We start from the raw sequence: 24676 nt of genomic DNA, 5'->3' as shown, positions 1-24676 counted from the left end.
TGAATGATTTGTCCTCCCAGGACCAGCCCTGTAAACCCTTACCACCATACGAAGCATCACCCCGCCGGGTTCATTTTAGACAAGGGGTGAATGTGGTAGTATGTATTGGGGGTCATGTGGGACTGGAAGCCCTAATGTCATTGGCTGACAGATCCCGGGTCCTGGTTGGCCGTTGACCTCAAGCTCCGCCCTGAAGGCGGAGTATAAGAAGCCGGAGTCTTCCCCCGCAGGCCAGTTTACTATCGAGCTGCGGGGGAACAGACACGCTTAATAAAGCCTCATCGACTTCACTCTATTCGTCTCACGGAGTCTTTGTGCGCTACACAGAGCGAGGCAGCAGTGTGGGTTCAGTCCCCGTACCGGGCTGGGGGGCTGGGGGGTGATGCAGAGCGAGGCAGCAGCGTGGGTTCAGTCCCCGTACCGGGCTGGGGGGTGATGCAGAGCGAGGCAGCAGCGTGTGTTCAGTCCCCGTACCGGGCTGGGGGGGTGATGCAGAGCGAGGCAGGAGCGTGGGTTCAGTCCCCGTACCGGGCTGGGGGGTGATGCAGAGCGAGGCAGCAGCGTGGGTTCAGTCCCCGTACCAGGCTGGGGGGTGATGCAGAGCGAGGCAGCAGCGTGGGTTCAGTCCCCCTCCGGGCTGGGTGGTGATGCAGAGCGAGGCAGCAGCGTGGGTTCAATCCCCGTACCGGGCTGGGTGGTGATGCAGAGCGAGGCAGCAGCGTGGGTTCAGTCCCCGTACCGGGCTGGGGGGCTGGGGGGTGATGCAGAGCGAGGCAGCAGCGTGGGTTCAGTCCCCGTACCGGGCTGGGGGGCTGGGGGGTGATGCAGAGCGAGGCAGCAGTGTGGGTTCAGTCCCCGTACGGGGCTGGGGGGTGATGCAGAGCGAGGCAGCAGCGTGGGTTCAGTCCCCGTACCGGGCTGGGTGGTGATGCAGAGTGAGGCAGCAGCGTGGGTTCAGTCCCCGTACCGGGCTGGGGGGTGATGCAGAGTGAGGCAGCAGCGTGGGTTCAGTCCCCGTACCGGGCTGGGGGGTGATGCAGAGTGAGGCAGCAGCGTGGGTTCAATCCCCGTACCGGGCTGGGTGGTGATGCAGAGTGAGGCAGCAGCGTGGGTTCAGTCCCCGTACCGGGCTGGGGGGTGATGCAGAGCGAGGCAGTAGCGTGGGTTCAGTCCCCGTACCGGGCTGGGGGGCTGGGGGGTGATGCAGAGCGAGGCAGCAGCGTGTGTTCAATCCCCGTACCGGGCTGGGGGGCTGGGGGGTGATGCAGAGCGAGGCAGCAGCGTGGGTTCAATCCCCGTACCGGGCTGGGTGGTGATGCAGAGCGAGGCAGCAGCGTGGGTTCAGTCCCCGTACCGGGCTGGGGGGTGATGCAGAGCGAGGCAGCAGCGTGGGTTCAGTCCCCGTACCGGGCCGTGTGGTGATACAGAGCGAGGCAGCAGCGTGGGTTCAATCCCCGTACCGGGCTGGGGGGGCTGGGTGGTGATGCAGAGCGAGGCAGCAGCGTGGGTTCAGTCCCCGTACCGGGCTGGGTGGTGATGTAGAGCGAGGCAGCAGCGTGGGTTCAATTCCCGTACCGGGCTGGGGGGCTGGGGGGTGATGCAGAGCGAGGCAGCAGCGTGGGTTCAGCCCCCGTACCGGGCTGGGGGGTGATGCAGAGCGAGGCAGCAGCGTGGGTTCAGTCCCCGTACCGGGCTGGGGGGCTGGGGGGTGATGCAGAGCGAGGCAGCAGCGTGGGTTCAATCCCCGTACCGGGCTGGGGGGTGATGCAGAGCGAGGCAGCAGCGTGGGTTCAGTCCCCGTACCGGGCTGGGTGGTGATGCAGAGCGAGGCAGCAGCGTGGGTTCAATCCCCGTACCGGGCTGGGGGGTGATGCAGAGCGAGGCAGCAGCGTGGGTTCAGTCCCCGTACCGGGCCGTGTGGTGATACAGAGCGAGGCAGCAGCGTGGGTTCAGTCCCCGTACCGGGCTGGGGGCGTGATGCAGAGCGAGGCAGCAGCGTGGGTTCAATCCCCGTACCGGGCTGGGGGGTGATGCAGAGCGAGGCAGCAGCGTGGGTTCAGTCCCCGTACCGGGCTGGGGGGTGATGCAGAGCGAGGCAGCAGCGTGGGTTCAGTCCCCGTACCGGGCTGGGGGGGTGATGCAGAGCGAGGCAGCAGCGTGGGTTCAGTCCCCGTACCGGGCTGGGTGGTGATGCAGAGCGAGGCAGCAGCGTGGGTTCAATCCCCGTACCGGGCTGGGGGGGTGATGCAGAGCGAGGCAGCAGCGTGGGTTCAGTCCCCGTACCGGGCTGGGGGGGCTGGGGGGTGATGCAGAGCGAGGCAGCAGCGTGGGTTCAGTCCCCGTACCGGGCTGGGGGGTGATGCAGAGCGAGGCAGCAGCGTGGGTTCAGTCCCCGTACCGGGCTGGGTGGTGATGCAGAGCGAGGCCAGAATCGACATATCTCCTGTACACCTGTAAAATTTCACCTACCAGCCTGTCCAACTCCGTCCGTTCAGTCTTCCCCCTGTGAGCCCGAATCGAGATGAATTCCCCCCGACAACCGCCTTCAGTGCCTCCCACACCACCCCTGCCGAGATCTCACCCGTATCATTACTCTTTATGTACCCCCAAATGGCCTCCCTCACTCGCTCACACACCTCATCCTCCGCTAATAGTCCTACATCTAACCTCCATTGCGGCGGCCTGGCCTTTCCTTTGCTCACTCACAGGTCTACCCAATGTGGCGCATGGTCTGACACCACAATTGCTGAATTTCAGTATCCACCACCTCCGCCAGCAGCGTTTTGTCCAGCACGAAAAAGTCTATCCTAGAGTACACCTTGTGCATATGGGAGTAGAATGAAAACTCCTTACTCCTTGGCCACCTGAATCTCCATGGATCCACCCCTCCCATGCGCTCCATAAACTCCCGCAGCTCTTTCGCCATTGCTGACACCTTTCCAGATCTGGGACTCGACGGTCCAGTCTCGGATCCAAGACCGTGTTGAAATCCCCCCCCATAATCAGTCGGTGCGAGTCCAGGCCCGGAATCTTCCCTAGCAACCTCCTAGCCAACTCAACATCATCCCAGTTTGGGGCGTATATATTCACCAGCACCACAGCCACTCCCTCCAGCTTCCCGCTAACCATAATAGATCAAACCCCGGGTCTGCCTCTATCTTCCCCACCTCGAATGCCACCTTTTTGTTGACCAGATTTGCCACCCCCTTTGTTTTAAAGTCCAATCCCGAGTGAAACACCTGCCCGACATATCCCTTCCTCAATCTAACCTGGGGCGAAATTCTCCCGAAACGGCGCGATGTCCGCCGACTGGCGCCCAAAACGGCGCCAATCAGACGGGCATCGCGCTGCCCCAAAGGTGCGGAATGCTCCGCATCTTTGGGGGCCGAGCCCCAACATTGAGGGGCTAGGCTGGCGCCGGAGGAATTTCCGCACCGCCAGCTGGCGGAAACGGCCTTTGTTGCCCCGCCAGCTGGCGCGGAAATGACATCCCTGGGCGGCGCGGGAGCGTCTGCGGCCGCTGACAGTTTCCCGCGCATGCGCAGTGGAGGGAGTCTCTTCCGCCTCCGCCATGGTGGAGACCGTGGCGAAGGCGGAAGGAAAAGAGTGCCCCCACGGCACAGGCCCGCCCGCAGATCGGTGGGCCCCGATTGCGGGCCAGGCCACCGTGGGGGCACCCCCCGGGGTCAGATCGCCCCGCGCCCCCCCCAGGACCCCGGAGCCCACCCACGCCGTCTTGTCCCGCCGTTCAAAAGGTGGTTTAATCCACGCCGACGGGACAGGCAATTTATCGGCGGGACTTCGGCCCATCCGGGCCGGAGAATCTAGCGGGGGGGGGCCCGCCAACCGGCGCGGCGCGATTCCCGCCCCCGCCGAATATCCGGTGCCAGAGACTTCGGCAACCGGCGGGGGCGGGATTCACGGCAGCCCCCGGCGATTCTCCAACCCGGCGGGGGGTCGGAGAATGACGCCCCTGGTGTCCCAAATTTAAGTGTGTCTACCCCCCCCCCCCCCCCCTTACATTGGTCTTCAGTTCACCCCCCACTATGCTTCCGTGAACTTGCCCTCCCAGCTAGCCTGGCAGCCCCCACCCCTGGCACCTAGCATCCTACCCCCTACTGGTTCCCCTCCCCCTCTCTTAATGCAAACTCCCAAAACAATGGCAAGAAGCAAAATCAAACAAACAGTCCCTCCCAAGATCCAAGCACAAAGGCCCACCCCTCCTCCCTTAACAAAGTATTATCTAGTCAACTAACCTCAGACAGAACCGAATGAAAAACGGAAAAAGAATGAATCTATATATACAGAGCCTCAAACGTTGTTCCAAACATCACAAATTAAACTTTGAAAGTTTAAAGTTTTTGAAAAACATAGCTCAGTTCCCCACAGTCAGAGTTCAAGGTCTTCATTCTCCCCTCAGTTTATTGTCTTTCATAAAGTCCACCACGTCCTCCGGCGAGCCAAAGTACAGCTCCCGACACTCATAGATCACCCATAGACGAGTCGGGTAAAGCAGACCAAACTTTATTCCTTTCGCATACAGGGCCAACTTGACTTTATTAAAACTCACCCTCCTCTTTGCGAGTCCTGGTACACCCGGATCTCGGCATCTTCCCACATGCACCGCTTCGTCTGCCTGGCCCATTTCTTGTCTAGGAACCGATGTAGTCGTACCACCAAGTGCCCTGTGGGCCCGGTCCACCTCCAACAGCTTGGCGAACGAGCCTTCCCCCATCAGCTTCTCCAGCATCTTCCCCACATACACACCAGCATCCGATCCTTCTTTTCCCTCCGGCAGACCCACGATCCAGATGTTCTGCCTCCGTGAACGGTTCTCCAAGTCCTCCACTTTCTCCAACAGTCGCTTCTGCTGGTCCTGCAGCATCCCGATCTCCGCTGCCATTGAGGTGGACTGCTCCTCATGATCCCCCGCCTGCTCCTCCAATCTTTGGATCGCCTGTCCCTGGGTCAACCACCACCTTGATCGAGCCCACAGCCCGGGTCGGGTCCTCCGCACACTCCTTACGTTGTTGGGAGAACTTCTCATTCAAGAAGCTCACCGACCGGTCCGGCGACCACTGAGCCGGCGAGGCCAAACCTGCGCATTCACCATTGCCACACTCAAAATCTGGTCCTCACTCGCCACCAACTTCGGATTCCTCCTTTTCCGTTTTTTCCTGGGGCGCAGCTCCATAAACTAGGGATCCCCTGCTTCTGTTCCTGCTTCTACACCTTTACTTCACAAAATTCCTACAACAAACCAACGTAAAGGCCACAAAAAGACCAACATGAGCGGGAGCTGCCAAATGTGCGACGCTCACTCCATGGCCGCCACTGGAAGTCCTCCCCTTTCGATGTTTATAACCATGCAGTCCAACTGTTTAATTACATTAGTCTCACCCCTACACACACACACACACAGACCCACACCCACGCACACTCACTCACTCACTCACACACTCTCACTCACACACACTCTCACACATTCTCACACACACACAGACCCACACTCACTCACACACACTCACACAGACCCACGCACACTCACTCACACACACTCACTCACACACACTCACTCACACACACACTCTCACACAGACCCACACACACTCACTCATACACACACTCACAGACCCACACACACCCACGCACACTCACTCACACACTCACTCACACGCAGACCCACGCACCCTCACACACACAGACACACTCACACACTCACACTTTCACATAAGCTCTGACACATACTCACACACTCACCCATTCATACTCAGCCACACACACATATACATACACACACATACTCACTCACTCACACACACGCCTGTTTCACATTATACCACAGTGATTAAAATTTTTTTTTTAGAGTACCCAATTCTTTTTTTTCCTAATTAAGGGGCAATTTAGTGTGGCCAATCCACCTACCCTGCACATGTTTGGGTTGTGGGGGTAAAACCCACGCAGACAACAAAGAACAAAGAAATGTACAGCACAGGAACAGGCCCTTCGGCCCTCCAAGCCCGTGCCGACCATACTGCCCGACTAAACTACAATCTTCTACACTTCCTGGGTCCGTATCCTTCTATTCCCATCCTATTCATATATTTGTCAAGATGCCCCTTAAATGTCCCTATCGTCCCTGCTTCCACTACCTCCTCCGGTAGCGAGTTCCAGGCACCCACTACCCTCTGCGTAAAAAACTTGCCTCGTACATCTACTCTAAACCTTGCCCCTCTCACCTTAAACCTATGCCCCCGAGTAATTGACCCCTCTACCCTGGGGAAAAGCCTCTGACTATCCACTCTGTCTATGCCCCTCATAATTTTGTATACCTCTATCAGGTCGCCCCTCAACCTCCTTCGTTCCAGTGAGAACAAACCGAGTTTATTCAATCGCTCCTCATAGCTTATGCCCTCCATACCAGGCAACATTCTGGTAAATCTCTTCTGCACCCTCTCTAAAGCCTCCACATCCTTCTGGTAGTGTGGCGACCAGAATTGAACACTATACTCCAAGTATGGCCTAACTAAGGTTCTATACAGCTGCAACATGACTTGCCAATTCTTATGCTCAATGCCCCGGCCAATGAAGGCAAGCATGCCGTATGCCTTCTTGACTACCTTCTCCACCTGTGTTGCCCCTTTCAATGACCTGTGGACCTGTACTCCTAGATCTCTTTGACTTTCAATACTCTTGAGGGTTCTACCATTCACTGTATATTCCCTACCTGCATTAGCCCTTCCAAAATGCATTACCTCACATTTGTCCGGATTAAACTCCATCTGCCATCTCTCCGCCCAAGTCTCCAGACAATCTAAATCCTGCTGTATCCTCAGACAGTCCTCATCGCTATCCGCAATTCCACCAACCTTTGTGTCGTCTGCAAACTTACTAATCAGACCAGTTACATTTTCCTCCAAATCATTTATATATACTACAAACAGCAAAGGTCCCAACACTGATCCCTGTGGAACACCACTGGTCACAGCGCTCCAATTAGAAAAGCATCCCTCCATTGCTACCCTCTGCCTTCTATGGCCTAGCCAGTTCTGTATCCACCTTGCCAGTTCACCCCTGATCCCGTGTGACTTCACCTTTTGTACTAGTCTACCATGAGGGACCTTGTCAAAGGCCTTACTGAAGTCCATATAGACAACATCTACTGCCCTACCTGCATCAATCATCTTAGTGACCTCCTCGAAAAACTCTATCAAGTTAGTGAGACACGACCTCCCCTTCACAAAACCGTGCTGCCTCTCACTAATACGTCCATTTGCTTCCAAATGGGAGTAGATCCTGTCTCGAAGAATTCTCTCCAGTAATTTCCCTACCACTGAAGTAAGGCTCACCGGCCTGTAGTTCCCGGGATTATCCTTGCTACCCTTCTTAAACAGAGGAACAACATTGGCTATTCTCCAGTCCTCCGGGACATCCCCTGAAGACAGCGAGGATCCAAAGATTTCTGTCAAGGCCTCAGCAATTTCCTCTCCAGCCTCCTTCAGTATTCTGGGGTAGATCCCATCAGGCCCTGGGGACTTATCTACCTTAATATTTTTTAAGACACCCAACACCTCTTCTTTTTGGATCTTAATGTGACCCAGGCTATCTACACACCCTTCTCCAGACTCAACATCTACCAATTCCTTCTCTTTGGTGAATACTGATGCAAAGTATTCATTTAGTACCTCGCCCATTTCCTCTGGCTCCGCACATAGATTCCCTTGCCTATCCTTCAGTGGGCCAACCTACTTTCCTTCCTACTTTCCTTATATGCCACACAGGCTTCGTCTGTTCCCAGCCTTTTAGCCCTGACAAATGCCTCCTTTTTCTTTTTGACGAGGCCTACAATATCACTCGTCATCCAAGGTTCCCGAAAATTGCCGTATTTATCTTTCTTCCTCACAGGAACATGCCTGTCCTGTATTCCTTTCAACTGACACTTGAAAGCCTCCCACATGTCAGATGTTGATTTGCCCTCAAACATCCGCCCCCAATCTATGTTCTTCAGTTCCCGCCTAATATTGTTATAATTAGCCTTCCCCCAATTTAGCACATTCATCCTCGGACCACTCTTATCCTTGTCCACCAGTACTTTAAAACTTACTGAATTGTGGTCACTGTTACCAAAATGCTCCCCTACTGAAACATCTACCACCTGGCCGGGCTCATTCCCCAATACCAGGTCCAGTACCGCCCCTTCCCTAGTTGGACTGTTTACATATTGTTTTAAGAAGCCCTCCTGGATGCTCCTTACAAACTCCGCCCCGTCTAAGCCCCTGGCACTAAGTGAGTCCCAGTCAATATTGGGGAAGTTGAAGTCTCCCATCACCACAACCCTGTTGTTTTTACTCTTTTCCAAAATCTGTCTACCTATCTGCTCCACTATCTCCCGCTGGCTGTTGGGAGGCCTGTAGTATACCCCCAACATTGTGACTGCACCCTTCTTATTCCTGATCTCTACCCATATAGCCTCACTGCCCTCTGAGGTGTCCTCTCGCAGTATAGCTGTGATATTCTCCCGAACAAGTAGCGCAACTCCGCCTCCCCTTTTACATCCCCCTCTATCCCGCCTGAAACATCTAAATCCTGGAACGTTTAGCTGCCAATCCTGCCCTTCCCTCAACCAGGTCTCTGTAATGGCAACAACATCATAGTTCCAAGTAGTAATCCAAGCTCTAAGTTCATCTGCCTTACCCGTAATGCTCCTTGCATTAAAACATATGCACTTCAGGCCACCAGACCCGCTGTGTTCAGCAACTTCTCCCCGTCTGCTCTGCCTCAGAGCCACACTGTCCCTATTCCCTACTTCTCCCTCAATGCTCTCACCTTCTGACCTATTGCTCCCGTGCCCACCCCCCTGCCATACTAGTTTAAACCCTCCCGTGTGACACTAGCAAACCTCGCGGCCAGGATATTTATGCCTCTTCGGTTTAGATGCAACCAGTCCATCTTATACAGGTCACACCTGCCCCGGAAGAGCTCCCAGTGGTCCAGATAACGGAAACCCTCCCTCCTACACCAGCTGTTTAGCCACGTGTTCGTCTGCTCTATCTTCCTATTTCTAGCCTCACTGGCACGTGGCACAGGGAGTAATCCCGAGATTACAACCCTCGAGGTCCTGTCTTTTAACTTTCTGCCTAGCTCCCTGAACTCCTGCTGCAGGACCTCATGCCCCTTCCTGCCTATGTCGTTAGTACCAATATGTACAACGACCTCTGCCTGTTTGCCCTCCCCCTTCAGGATTCCCTCTACCCGTTCGGAGACATCCTGGACCCTGGCACCAGGGAGGCAACATACCATCCTGGAGTCTCTTTCACGTCCACAGAAGCGCCTATCTGTGTCCCTGACTATAGAGTCCCCTATTACTATTACTCTTCTGCGCTTTGACCCTCCCTTCTGAACATCAGAACCAGCCGTGGTGCCACTGCTCTGGCTGCTGCTGTTTTCCCCTGATAGGCTATCCCCCCTGACAGTATCCAAAGGGGTATATCTGTTCGAGAGGGGGACAACCACAGGGGATTCCTGCACTGACTGCCTGCCCTTTCTGGTGGTCACCCATTTCTCTGCCTGCACCTTGGGTGTGACCACATTTACATAACTGCGATCTATGATGCTTTCCGCCACCTGCATGCTCCTAAGTGCATCCAATTGCTGCTCCAACCGAACCATGCGGTCTGTGAGGAGCTGCAGTTGGGTGCACTTTCTGCAGATGAAGCCATCCGGGACGCTGGAAGCCTCCCGGACCTGCCACATCTCACAGTCAGAGCACAGCACCCCTCTAACTGACATTGCGTCAATTAATTAAAATTAAAATTTGTCTTTTTTTTTAAATACTTTTTTTTTAAATTGCAAAGTTACTGTCAACTATCTGTTTCCTAGTACTAGATTTCTAATGGAAATGCGATAGCTAACTATAATACTCGCCGATCTCTGGCTTAGATATCCTCTAAATTATAATTAAGTTATTATGTTTAATTAGTTCCCAAATACTCAATTTTTTTTTTAATTTAGGTTAGAATCCCAACCAGCCACTCAGGTCACAGCTTTTCTGTGATGTCACTTCAGTTTCCCCCCGACACACAATTTGAAAAAAGGTATAAAAGTAAAAATCACTTACTTACCTTCTTGCCTTCTGAGTGTCTGAGATGTTCTCAGGTTCTCTCGCTGACAGAGACTGCTCCTCCACCTCCGATCCTTGACCTGCACAATGCTAATAATATAATAATATAATATGGCACTTACCTTACACCAATGGGTCTTATTATTAGGTTAGAGGAGGAGGGCGGGTGGGAGACACTACACGTGTCGTGTCTCGGGTTTCCTCTCCACCAGAATTTATTGGTTGGGGGGGGGGGGGGGACTTGCCAGAGGTCGAACTTCTGGTTCCCGCCTTATATAAAAACAAATAAAACAGAAAAGAAGAACAGACACGGGACCAGGCAAGGCTTTTTAAATTCACTACTCACCTCCCAGAAGGCCCCTGCGCACCGCTGCCGCCGAAATCCAAAGGGCTGCTCCTGTAAAGGTAAGAGTTTTTAAATTCACTACTCACCTCCCAGAAGGCCCCTGCGCACCGCTGCCGCCGAAATCCAAAGGGCTGCTCCTGTAAAGGCAAGGCTTTTTAAAGTAAGTACTCACCTCCCAGAAGGCCCCTGCGCACCGCTGCCGCCAAAATCCAAAGGGCTGCTCCTGTAAAGGTAAGGTTTTTAAATACACTACTCACCTCCAAGAAGGCCCCTGCGCACCGCTGCCGCGGTGGAGAATGTGCAAACTCTGCACGGACAGTGACTCAGAGCCGGGATCGAACCCGGGTCCTCAGTGCCGTGAGGTATCAGCGCTAACCACTGCGCCACTGTGCCACCCCGTGAGACAGCAGTGCTAACCACTGTGCCACCCCGTGAGGCAGCAGTACTAACCACTGTGCCACCCCGTGAGGCAGCAGTACTAACCACTGTGTCAACTTGCCACCCCGTGAGGCAGCAGTGCTAACCACTGTGCCACTGTGCTGCCCTGCGCTGTGAGGCAGCAGTGCTAATCACTCTGTCACCGTGCGGCCCTGCGCTGTGAGGCAGCAGTGCTAACCACTGTGCCACCGTGCCACCCTGTGAGGCAGCAGTGCTAACCACTGTGCCACCCTGTGAGGCAGCAGTGCTAACCACGGTGCCACTGTGCTGCCCTGTGCTGTGAGGCAGCAGTGCTAACCACTGTACCACTGTGCCACCCTGTGAGGCAGCAGTGCTAACCACGGTGCCACTGTGCCACCCTGTGAGGCAGCAGTGCTAACCACTGTGCCACCCTGTGAGGCAGCAGTGCTAACCACGGTGCCACTGTGCCACCCTGTGAGGCAGCAGTGCTAACCACTGTGCCACCCTGTGAGGCAGCAGTGCTAACCACGGTGCCACCCATGTTAAGAAAATATGATATTTCTTTACATGGTGCTTGGATAGTGATTACTTGTGATTGAGATAAACCCTGTAGGTTTGAGGTTTCTCCTCCACAAGTTATTGGATCAACTCATTGGATTAACAAAAACAGTCTTGATACTTGCGAGAGCGACGTTTAGGCTATGTAGAGCAGTGGGTGACACTGTATCCCTGAAGATCGCTCAGTAATCCTCAATCAGCATTTTCACTGTACAAAAGGGACTCTTGAGTTTCTGTGGGACAGATTCCTTCACAATTTCCTGTTTCCTGATTCATGTGGATTTTCATGGCCATGGGACTGACTGTTTAGATCCTGGTGTTTAGTTTGAAATGATAAGGCGGTGGTGAGTGTAGTAGTTAGTGCCGCACATGGCTTTCATTACACATACATCCTGCCAGTCCCTTAGGAAGACAGAAAACTGTGTTGGTAATTATGAGTTCATGTTCAGCACATCTTCTGCAAGAGGAGATCATTTCTGTTACTACTGCTAACCCCGTTTTTTCCCAATGACCCCATCCCACACCTGGTGATCTGCATAACTCTTGTGGTGAAGTCAGCAACTTAGGAACATAGGGATTAGGAGCAGAAGTCGGCAATTTAGCCCTTCGAGCCTGCTCCGCCATTCAATCAAATCCTGACTGATCTCTTCCTGTCTCAAATCCACCTCCCACCTGTTCCCAGATCCCTTTAACCCATTTTTAAAAATCAGAAATATATCTATTTCCTTCTTGAAACCAGCGGTGCGCAGGGGCCTTCTTGGAGGTGAGTAGTGAATTTAAAAGCACTTACCTTTACAGGAGCAGCCCTTTGGATTTCGGCGGCAGCGGTGCGCAGGGGCCTTCTTGGAGGTGAGTAGTGAATTTAAAAGCACTTACCTTTACAGGAGCAGCCCTTTGGATTTCGGCGGCAGCGGTGCGCAGGGGCCTTCTTGGAGGTGAGTAGTGAATTTAAAAGCACTTACCTTTACAGGAGCAGCCCTTTGGATTTCGGCGGCAGCGGTGCGCAGGGGCCTTCTTGGAGGTGAGTAGTGAATTTAAAAGCACTTACCTTTACAGGAGCAGCCCTTTGGATTTCGGCGGCAGCGGTGCGCAGGGGCCTTCTTGGAGGTGAGTAGTGAATTTAAAAGCACTTACCTTTACAGGAGCAGCCCTTTGGATTTCGGCGGCAGCGGTGCGCAGGGGCCTTCTTGGAGGTGAGTAGTGAATTTAAAAGCACTTACCTTTACAGGAGCAGCCCTTTGGATTTCGGCGGCAGCGGTGCGCAGGGGCCTTCTTGGAGGTGAGTAGTGAATTTAAAAGCACTTACCTTTACAGGAGCAGCCCTTTGGATTTCGGCGGCAGCGGTGCGCAGGGGCCTTCTTGGAGGTGAGTAGTGAATTTAAAAGCACTTACCTTTACAGGAGCAGCCCTTTGGATTTCGGCGGCAGCGGTGCGCAGGGGCCTTCTTGGAGGTGAGTAGTGAATTTAAAAGCACTTACCTTTACAGGAGCAGCCCTTTGGATTTCGGCGGCAGCGGTGCGCAGGGGCCTTCTTGGAGGTGAGTAGTGAATTTAAAAGCACTTACCTTTACAGGAGCAGCCCTTTGGATTTCGGCGGCAGCGGTGCGCAGGGGCCTTCTGGGAGGTGAGTAGTGAATTTAAAAGCACTTACCTTTACAGGAGCAGCCCTTTGGATTTCGGCGGCAGCGGTGCGCAGGGGCCTTCTTGGAGGTGAGTAGTGAATTTAAAAGCACTTACCTTTACAGGAGCAGCCCTTTGGATTTCGGCGGCAGCGGTGCGCAGGGGCCTTCTTGGAGGTGAGTAGTGAATTTAAAAGCACTTACCTTTACAGGAGCAGCCCTTTGGATTTCGGCGGCAGCGGTGCGCAGGGGCCTTCTTGGAGGTGAGTAGTGAATTTAAAAGCACTTACCTTTACAGGAGCAGCCCTTTGGATTTCGGCGGCAGCGGTGCGCAGGGGCCTTCTTGGAGGTGAGTAGTGAATTTAAAAGCACTTACCTTTACAGGAGCAGCCCTTTGGATTTCGGCGGCAGCGGTGCGCAGGGGCCTTCTTGGAGGTGAGTAGTGAATTTAAAAGCACTTACCTTTACAGGAGCAGCCCTTTGGATTTCGGCGGCAGCGGTGCGCAGGGGCCTTCTGGGAGGTGAGTAGTGAATTTAAAAGCACTTACCTTTACAGGAGCAGCCCTTTGGATTTCGGCGGCAGCGGTGCGCAGGGGCCTTCTTGGAGGTGAGTAGTGAATTTAAAAGCACTTACCTTTACAGGAGCAGCCCTTTGGATTTCGGCGGCAGCGGTGCGCAGGGGCCTTCTTGGAGGTGAGTAGTGAATTTAAAAGCACTTACCTTTACAGGAGCAGCCCTTTGGATTTCGGCGGCAGCGGTGCGCAGGGGCCTTCTTGGAGGTGAGTAGTGAATTTAAAAGCACTTACCTTTACAGGAGCAGCCCTTTGGATTTCGGCGGCAGCGGTGCGCAGGGGCCTTCTTGGAGGTGAGTAGTGAATTTAAAAGCACTTACCTTTACAGGAGCAGCCCTTTGGATTTCGGCGGCAGCGGTGCGCAGGGGCCTTCTGGGAGGTGAGTAGTGAATTTAAAAGCACTTACCTTTACAGGAGCAGCCCTTTGGATTTCGGCGGCAGCAGTGCGCAGGGGCCTTCTTGGAGGTGAGTAGTGAATTTAAAAGCACTTACCTTTACAGGAGCAGCCCTTTGGATTTCGGCGGCAGCGGTGCGCAGGGGCCTTCTTGGAGGTGAGTAGTGAATTTAAAAGCACTTACCTTTACAGGAGCAGCCCTTTGGATTTCGGCGGCAGCGGTGCGCAGGGGCCTTCTTGGAGGTGAGTAGTGAATTTAAAAGCACTTACCTTTACAGGAGCAGCCCTTTGGATTTCGGCGGCAGCGGTGCGCAGGGGCCTTCTTGGAGGTGAGTAGTGAATTTAAAAGCACTTACCTTTACAGGAGCAGCCCTTTGGATTTCGGCGGCAGCGGTGCGCAGGGGCCTTCTGGGAGGTGAGTAGTGAATTTAAAAGCACTTACCTTTACAGGAGCAGCCCTTTGGATTTCGGCGGCAGCGGTGCGCAGGGGCCTTCTTGGAGGTGAGTAGTGAATTTAAAAGCACTTACCTTTACAGGAGCAGCCCTTTGGATTTCGGCGGCAGCGGTGCGCAGGGGCCTTCTTGGAGGTGAGTAGTGAATTTAAAAGCACTTACCTTTACAGGAGCAGCCCTTTGGATTTCGGCGGCAGTGGTGCGCAGGGGCCTTCTTGGAGGTGAGTAGTGAATTTAAAAGCACTTACCTTTACAGGAGCAGCCCTTTGGATTTCGGCGGCAGCGGTGCGCAGGGGCCTTCTTGGAGGTGAGTAGTGAATTTAAAAGCACTTACCTTTACAGGAGCAGCCCTTTGGATTTCGGCGGCAGCGGTGCGCAGGGGCCTTCTTGGAGGTGAGTAGTGAATTTAAAAGCACTTACCTTTACAGGAGCAGCCCTTTGGATTTCGGCGGCAGCGGTGCGCAGGGGCCTTCTTGGAGGTGAGTAGTGAATTTAAAAGCACTTACCTTTACAGGAGCAGCCCTTTGGATTTCGGCGGCAGCGGTGCGCAGGGGCCTTCTTGGAGGTGAGTAGTGAATTTAAAAGCACTTACCTTTACAGGAGCAGCCCTTTGGATTTCGGCGGCAGCGGTGCGCAGGGGCCTTCTTGGAGGTGAGTAGTGAATTTAAAAGCACTTACCTTTACAGGAGCAGCCCTTTGGATTTCGGCGGGAACCGGAAGTTCGACCTCTGGCAAGCCCCCCCCCCCCCCCCCAACCAATAAATTCTGGTGGAGAGGAAACCCGAGACACTACACGTGTAGTGTCTCCCACCCACCCTCCTCCTCTAACCTAATAATAAGACCCATTGGTGTAAGGTAAGTGCCATATTTTATTATTATATTATTAGCATTGTGCAGGTCAAGGATTGGAGGTGGAGGAGCAGTCTCTGTCAGCGAGAGAACCTGAGAACATCTCAGAAGGTAAGCAAGTGATTTTTACTTTTATACCTGTTTTTCAAATTGTGTGTGTCGGGGGGAAACTGAAGTGACATCACAGAAAAGCTGTGACCTGAGTGGCTGGTTGGGATTCTAACCTAAATTTTTTTGAGTATTTGGGAACTAATTAAACATAATAACTTAATTATAATTTAGAGGATATCTAAGCCAGAGATCGGAGAATATTATAGTTAGCTATCGCATTTCTATTAGAAATCTAGTGCTAGGAAACAGATAGTTGACAGTAACTTTGAAATTTAAAAAAAGTATTTATAAAAAAAAAAAAAGACAAATTTTAATTTTAATTAATTGACGCAATGTCAGTTAGAGGGGTGCTGTGCTCTGACTGTGAGATGTGGCAGGTCCGGGAGGCTTCCAGCGTCCCGGATGGCTTCATCTGCAGAAAGTGCACCCAACTGCAGCTCCTCACAGACCGCATGGTTCGGTTGGAGCAGCAATTGGATGCACTTAGGAGCATGCAGGTGGCGGAAAGCGTCATAGATCGCAGTTATGTAAGTGTGGTCACACCCAAGGTGCAGGCAGAGAAATGGGTGACCACCAGAAAGGGCAGGCAGTCAGTGCAGGAATCCCCTGTGGTTGTCCCCCTCTCGAACAGATATACCCCTTTGGATACTGTCGGGGGGGATAGCCTATCAGGGGAAAACAGCAGCAGCCAGAGCAGTGGCACCACGGCTGGCTCTGATGTTCAGAAGGGAGGGTCAAAGCGCAGAAGAGTAATAGTTATAGGGGACTCTATAGTCAGGGGCACAGATAGGCGCTTCTGTGGACGTGAAAGAGACTCCAGGATGGTATGTTGCCTCCCTGGTGCCAGGGTCCAGGATGTCTCCGAACGGGTAGAGGGAATCCTGAAGGGGGAGGGCAAACAGGCAGAGGTCGTTGTACATATTGGTACTAACGACATAGGCAGGAAGGGGCATGAGGTCCTGCAGCAGGAGTTCAGGGAGCTAGGCAGAAAGTTAAAAGACAGGACCTCGAGGGTTGTAATCTCGGGATTACTCCCTGTGCCACGTGCCAGTGAGGCTAGAAATAGGAAGATAGAGCAGACAAACACGTGGCTAAACAGCTGGTGTAGGAGGGAGGGTTTCTGTTATCTGGACCACTGGGAGCTCTTCCGGGGCAGGTGTGACCTGTATAAGATGGACGGGTTGCATCTAAACCGGAGAGGCATAAATATCCTGGCCGCGAGGTTTGCTAGTGTCACACGGGAGGGTTTAAACTAGTATGGCAGGGGGGTGGGCACGGGAGCAATAGGTCAGAAGGTGAGAGCATTGAGGGAGAAATAGGGAATAGGGACAGTGTGGCTCTGAGGCAGCGCAGACGGGGAGAAGTTGCTGAACACAGCGGGTCTGGTGGCCTGAAGTGCATATGTTTTAATGCAAGGAGCATTACGGGTAAGGCAGATGAACTTAGAGCTTGGATTACTACTTGGAACTATGATGTTGTTGCCATTACAGAGACCTGGTTGAGGGAAGGGCAGGATTGGCAGCTAAACGTTCCAGGATTTAGATGTTTCAGGCGGGATAGAGGGGGATGTAAAAGGGGAGGCGGAGTTGCGCTACTTGTTCAGGAGAGTATCACAGCTATACAGCGAGAGGACACCTCAGAGGGCAGTGAGGCTATATGGGTAGAGATCAGGAATAAGAAGGGTGCAGTCACAATGTTGGGGGTATACTACAGGCCTCCCAACAGCCAGCGGGAGATAGAGGAGCAGATAGGTAGACAGATTTTGGAAAAGAGTAAAAACAACAGGGTTGTGGTGATGGGAGACTTCAACTTCCCCAATATTGACTGGGACTCACTTAGTGCCAGGGGCTTAGACGGGGCAGAGTTTGTAAGGAGCATCCAGGAGGGCTTCTTAAAACAATATGTAAACAGTCCAACTAGGGAAGGGGCGGTACTGGACCTGGTATTGGGGAATGAGCCCGGCCAGGTGGTAGATGTTTCAGTAGGGGAGCATTTCGGTAACAGTGACCACAATTCAGTAAGTTTTAAAGTACTGGTGGACAAGGATAAGAGTGGTCCGAGGATGAATGTGCTAAACTGGGGGAAGGCTAATTATAACAATATTAGGCGGGAACTGAAGAACATAGATTGGGGGCGGATGTTTGAGGGCAAATCAACATCTGACATGTGGGAGGCTTTCAAGTGTCAGTTGAAAGGAATACAGGACAGGCATGTTCCTGTGAGGAAGAAAGATAAATACGGCAATTTTCGGGAACCTTGGATGACGAGTGATATTGTAGGCCTCGTCAAAAAGAAAAAGGAGGCATTTGTCAGGGCTAAAAGGCTGGGAACAGACGAAGCCTGTGTGGCATATAAGGAAAGTAGGAAGGAACTTAAGCAAGGAGTCAGGAGGGCTAGAAGGGGTCATGAAAAGTCATTGGCAAATAGGGTTAAGGAAAATCCCAAGGCTTTTTACACTTACATAAAAAGCAAGAGGGTAGCCAGGGAAAGGGTTGGCCCACTGAAGGATAGGCAAGGGAATCTATGTGTGGAGCCAGAGGAAATGGGCGAGGTACTAAATGAATACTTTGCATCAGTATTCACCAAAGAGAAGGAATTGGTAGATGTTGAGTCTGGAGAAGGGGGTGTAGATAGCCTGGGTCACATTGTGATCCAAAAAGACGAGGTGTTGGGTGTCTTAAAAAATATTAAGGTAGATAAGTCCCCAGGGCCGGATGGGATCTACCCCAGAATACTGAAGGAGGCTGGAGAGGAAATTGCTGAGGCCTTGACAGAAATCTTTGGATCCTCGCTGTCTTCAGGGGATGTCCCGGAGGACTGGAGAATAGCCAATGTTGTTCCTCTGTTTAAGAAGGGTGGCAGGGATAATCCCGGGAACTACAGGCCGGTGAGCCTTACTTCAGTGGTAGGGAAATTACTGGAGAGAATTCTTCGAGACAGGATCTACTCCCATTTGGAAGCAAATGGACGTATTAGTGAGAGGCAGCACGGTTTTGTGAAGGGGAGGTCGTGTCTCACTAACTTGATAGAGTTTTTCGAGGAGGTCACTAAGATGATTGATGCAGGTAGGGCAGTAGATGTTGTCTATATGGACTTCAGTAAGGCCTTTGACAAGGTCCCTCATGGTAGACTAGTACAAAAGGTGAAGTCACACGGGATCAGGGGTGAACTGGCAAGGTGGATACAGAACTGGCTAGGCCATAGAAGGCAGAGGGTAGCAATGGAGGGATGCTTTTCTAATTGGAGGGCTGTGACCAGTGGTGTTCCACAGGGATCAGTGCTGGGACCTTTGCTCTTTGTAGTATATATAAATGATTTGGAGGAAAATGTAACTGGTCTGATTAGTAAGTTTGCAGACGACACAAAGGTTGGTGGAATTGCGGATAGCGATGAGGACTGTCTGAGGATACAGCAGGATTTAGATTGTCTGGAGACTTGGGCGGAGAGATGGCAGATGGAGTTTAACCTGGACAAATGTGAGGTAATGCATTTTGGAAGGGCTAATGCAGGTAGGGAATATACAGTGAATGGTAGAACCCTCAAGAGTATTGAAAGTCAAAGAGATCTAGGAGTACAGGTCCACAGATCACTGAAAGGGGCTACACAGGTGGAGAAGGTAGTCAAGAAGGCATACGGCATGCTTGCCTTCATTGGCCGGGGCATTGAGTATAAGAATTGGCAAGTCATGTTGCAGCTGTATAGAACCTTAGTTAGGCCACACTTGGAGTATAGTGTTCAATTCTGGTCGCCACACTACCAGAAGGATGTGGAGGCTTTAGAGAGGGTGCAGAAGAGATTTACCAGAATGTTGCCTGGTATGGAGGGCATAAGCTATGAGGAGCGATTGAATAAACTCGGTTTGTTCTCACTGGAACGAAGGAGGTTGAGGGGCGACCTGATAGAGGTATACAAAATTATGAGGGGCATAGACAGAGTGGATAGTCAGAGGCTTTTCCCCAGGGTAGAGGGGTCAATTACTAGGGGGCATAGGTTTAAGGTGAGAGGGGCAAAGTTTAGAGTAGATGTACGAGGCAAGTTTTTTACGCAGAGGGTAGTGGGTGCCTGGAACTCACTACCGGAGGAGGTAGTGGAGGCAGGGACGATAGGGACATTTAAGGGGCATCTTGACAAATATATGAATAGGATGGGAATAGAAGGATACGGACCCAGGAAGTGTAGAAGATTGTAGTTTAGTCGGGCAGTATGGTCGGCACGGGCTTGGAGGGCCGAAGGGCCTGTTCCTGTGCTGTACATTTCTTTGTTCTTTGTTCTTTGTATTTAATGATTCATATTCCACCGCACTATGGGGCAGCGAGTTCCACAAATTCATCATCCTCTGCGAGAAGTCGTTCCTCCTCATCTCAGTTCTAAATCTATTGCCTGCCAACCTATATAGGAGAGGGTGGAAGTATGGGCTTGGGTGGGGCGCTCTTTCCAAGGGCCGGTGCAGACTTGATGGGCTGAATGGCTTCCTTCTGCACTGTAAATTCTATAATTCTATCTCTGTGACCTCTCGTTCTAGAGTGCAAGAATGATTAGCTCATCTGACTTTAGCACAGTAGCAGTCAAGGAGTGGAGGTTATTATATAACTGATTGGCTTCATCAGGTTAATTGGGGCGTATAGACTGAGTGTTGCTTCAGGGGGAAGTTTAACTGACATCAGATGATCATGAACGCTCCAGGGAAGTTAAGTCAGCTTACTGATCAGATGGTCATAACAGCAAAGCCTGCTCCATCTTTGTGCTGTCCTTTTCCACGTGTGACCTGCTCTGATTTCTTGGAGTTGACCCTCCTCTGGTAGAGCAGTCTCGCTGAGGGTGGTGATCTGGACATTGTACCGAGCCAGCTCTTTAGTGACAGGAGCAGTTCTTGCCTCAGGTTTTCAGCTACTGCATTATCTGTGAGGGTGTGCGTGCCCCATGTCTGTGAGGGTGTGCGTGCCCCATGTCTGTGAGGGTGTGCGTGCCCCATGTCTGTGAGGGTGTGCGCGCTCCATGTCTGTGAGGGTGTGCGCGCTCCATGTCTGTGAGGGTGTGCGTGCTCCATATCTGTGAGGGTGTGCGTGCCCCATGTCTGTGAGGGTGTGCGTGCCCCATGTCTGTGAGGGTGTGCACGCTCCATGTCTGTGAGGGTGTGCGTGCCCCATGTCTGTGAGCGTGTGCGTGCCCCATGTCTGTGAGGGTGTGCACGCTCCATGTCTGTGAGGGTGTGCGCGCTCCATGTCTGTGAGGGTGTGCACGCTCCATGTCTGTGAGGGTGTGCGTGCTCCATGTCTGTGAGGGTGTGCGTGCCCCATGTCTGTGAGGGTGTGCGCGCTCCATGTCTGTGAGGGTGTGCGCGCTCCATGTCTGTGAGGGTGTGCGTGCCCCATGTCTGTGAGGGTGTGCGTGCCCCATGTCTGTGAGGGTGTGCGCGCTCCATGTCTGTGAGGGTGTGCGCGCTCCATGTCTGTGAGGGTGTGCACGCTCCATGTCTGTGAGGGTGTGCGCGCTCCATGTCTGTGAGGGTGTGCGTGCTCCATGTCTGTGAGGGTGTGCACGCTCCATGTCTGTGAGGGTGTGCACGCTCCATGTCTGTGAGGGTGTGCGTGCTCCATGTCTGTGAGGGTGTGCTCGCTCCATGTCTGTGAGGGTGTGCGCGCTCCATATCTGTGAGGGTGTGCGCGCTCCATGTCTGTGAGGGTGTGCACGCTCCATGTCTGTGAGGGTGTGCACGCTCCATGTCTGTGAGGGTGTGCACGCTCCATGTCTGTGAGGGTGTGCGTGCTCCATGTCTGTGAGGGTGTGCACGCTCCATGTCTGTGAGGGTGTGCACGCTCCATGTCTGTGAGGGTGTGCACGCTCCATGTCTGTGAGGGTGTGCACGCTCCATGTCTGTGAGGGTGTGCGTGCCCCATGTCTGTGAGGGTGTGCACGCTCCATGTCTGTGAGGGTGTGCACGCTCCATGTCTGTGAGGGTGTGCACGCTCCATGTCTGTGAGGGTGTGCGCGCTCCATGTCTGTGAGGGTGTGCGCGCTCCATGTCTGTGAGGGTGTGCACGCTCCATGTCTGTGAGGGTGTGCGTGCCCCATGTCTGTGAGGGTGTGCACGCTCCATGTCTGTGAGGGTGTGCACGCTCCATGTCTGTGAGGGCGTGCGTGCCCCATGTCTGTGAGGGTGTGCGCGCTCCATGTCTGTGAGGGTGTGCGCGCTCCATGTCTGTGAGGGTGTGCGTGCCCCATGTCTGAGAGGGTGTGCGTGCTCCATGTCTGTGAGGGTGTGCACGCTCCATGTCTGTGAGGGTGTGCGCGCTCCATGTCTGTGAGGGTGTGCACGCTCCATGTCTGTGAGGGTGTGCGTGCTCCATGTCTGTGAGGGTGTGCGTGCTCCATGTCTGTGAGGGTGTGCACGCTCCATGTCTGTGAGGGTGTGCACGCTCCATGTCTGTGAGGGTGTGCGTGCCCCATGTCTGTGAGGGTGTGCGTGCCCCATGTCTGTGAGGGTGTGCGCGCTCCATGTCTGTGAGGGTGTGCGCGCTCCATATCTGTGAGGGTGTGCACGCTCCATGTCTGTGAGGGTGTGCGCGCTCCATGTCTGTGAGGGTGTGCACGCTCCATGTCTGTGAGGGTGTGCACGCTCCATGTCTGTGAGGGTGTGCGCGCTCCATGTCTGTGAGGGTGTGCGTGCCCCATGTCTGTGAGGGTGTGCGTGCCCCATGTCTGTGAGGGTGTGCGCGCTCCATGTCTGTGAGGGTGTGCGCGCTCCATGTCTGTGAGGGTGTGCACGCTCCATGTCTGTGAGGGTGTGCGTGCTCCATGTCTGTGAGGGTGTGCACGCTCCATGTCTGTGAGGGTGTGCGCGCTCCATGTCTGTGAGGGTGTGCACGCTCCATGTCTGTGAGGGTGTGCACGCTCCATGTCTGTGAGGGTGTGCATGCTCCATGTCTGTGAGGGTGTGCACGCTCCATGTCTGTGAGGGTGTGCACGCTCCATGTCTGTGAGGGTGTGCACGCTCCATGTCTGTGAGGGTGTGCACGCTCCATGTCTGTGAGGGTGTGCATGCTCCATGTCTGTGAGGGTGTGCATGCTCCATGTCTGTGAGGGTGTGCATGCTCCATGTCTGTGAGGGTGTGCGTGCTCCATGTCTGTGAGGGTGTGCACGCTCCATGTCTGTGAGGGTGTGCACGCTCCATGTCTGTGAGGGTGTGCACGCTCCATGTCTGTGAGGGTGTGCACGCTCCATGTCTGTGAGGGTGTGCACGCTCCATGTCTGTGAGGGTGTGCATGCTCCATATCTGTGAGGGTGTGCGTGCTCCATGTCTGTGAGGGTGTGCACGCTCCATGTCTGTGAGGGTGTGCATGCTCCATATCTGTGAGGGTGTGCGTGCTCCATGTCTGTGAGGGTGTGCACGCTCCATGTCTGTGAGGGTGTGCACGCTCCATGTCTGTGAGGGTGTGCACGCTCCATGTCTGTGAGGGTGTGCACGCTCCATGTCTGTGAGGGTGTGCACGCTCCATGTCTGTGAGGGTGTGCACGCTCCATGTCTGTGAGGGTGTGCACGCTCCATGTCTGTGAGGGTGTGCATGCTCCATGTACCAATGGTGACTTGTGAACTTTTACTTTTTTGAGATTGCCTTATGACAGCTGTGCCTTGATTTATTTTTCCTTTAAATTTATGGAGTACCTAATTCTTTTCTTCCAATTAAGGGGCAATTCAGCGTGGCCAATCCACCTAACCTGCACATCTTTGGGTTGTGGGGGTGAAACCCACGCTGACACGTGGAGAATGTGCAAACTCCACACAGACAGTGACCTGGGGTCGGGAACGAACCCGGGTCCTCTACGGTGTGAGGCCGCAGTGCTAACCACTGTGCCGCCCCGTGAGGCAGCAGTGCTAACCAATGTGCCGCCATCCCGCCCCGTGAGGCAGCAGTGCTAACCACTGTGCCACCGTGCCATCCCGTGAGGCAGCAGTGCTAACCACTGTGCCACCGTGCCATCCCGTGAGGCAGCAGTGCTAACCACTGTGCAACCGTGCCACCCTGTGAGGCAGCAGTGCAAATCACTGTGTCACCGAGCCACCCCGTGAGGCAGCAGTGCTAACCACTGTGCAACCGTGCCACCCTGTGAGGCAGCAGTGCAAATCACTGTGTCACCGAGCCACCCCGTGAGGCAGCAGTGCTAACCACTGTGCAACCGTGCCACACTGTGAGGCAGCAGTGCTAACCACTGTGCCACCCTGTGAGGCAGCAGTGCTAACCACTGTGTCACCGTGCCGCCCCGTGAGGCAGCAGTGCTAACCACTGCACCACCATGTCACCCCTAACTGCGCCTTGCTGACCAGGGAGGTGAAGCAGAGAATATTGAGCGCTCTTTTTCTAGTCCTCATGCTCGGGAGGTCAGCAGTGACTCCAGGTCACCCGTGTGCAGGTTTGTGACTCCAGGTCACCCGTGTGCAGGTTTGTGACTCCAGGTCACCCGTGTGCAGGTTTGTGACTCCAGGTGCAGTCACAATGTTGGGGGTTTACTACAGGCCTCCCAACAGCCAGCGGGAGATGGAGGAGCAGATAGGTAGACAGATTTTGGAAAAGAGTAAAAACAACAGGGTTGTGGTGATGGGAGACTTCAACTTCCCCAATATTGACTGGGACTCACTTAGTGCTAGGGGCTTAGACGGGGCGGAGTTTATAAGGAGCATCCAGGAGGGTTTCTGAATGAAATGAAAATTGCTTATTGTCACAAGTAGGCTTCAAATGAAGTTACTGTGAAAAGCCCCTAGTCGCCACATTCCGGCACCTTTCGGGGAGGCTGGTACGGGCTGGTCTTAAAACAATATGCAGATAGCCCAACTAGGGAAGGGGCTATACTAGACCTGGTATTGGGGAATGTGCCCGGTCAGTTGGTAGAAGTTTTAGTAGGGGAGCATTTCGGCAAAAGTGACCACAATTCAGCAAGTTTTAAAGTGCTGTTGGACAAGGATAAGAGTGGTCCTAGGGTGAATGTGCTAAATTGGGGGAAGGCTAATTATAACAATATTAGGCGGGAACTGAAGAACCTAGATTGGGGGCGGATGTTTGAGGGTAAATCAACATCTGACATGTGGGAGGCTTTCAAGTATCAGTTGAAAGGAATTCAGGATCGGCATGTTCCTGTGCGGAAGAAGGATAAATACGGCAAATTTCGGGAACCTTGGATAACAAGAGATATTGTATGCCTCGTCAAAAAGAAAAAGGAGGCATTTGTCAGGGCTAGAAGGCTGGGAACAGACGAAGCCTGC

This window comes from Scyliorhinus torazame, chromosome 6 (genome assembly GCF_047496885.1).
Source record: "Scyliorhinus torazame isolate Kashiwa2021f chromosome 6, sScyTor2.1, whole genome shotgun sequence".
In the NCBI taxonomy this organism is placed as follows: Eukaryota; Metazoa; Chordata; class Chondrichthyes; order Carcharhiniformes; family Scyliorhinidae; genus Scyliorhinus; species Scyliorhinus torazame.
The sequence above is the reverse complement of the archived record's forward strand: the minus strand, read 5'-3'. Positions refer to the sequence as shown.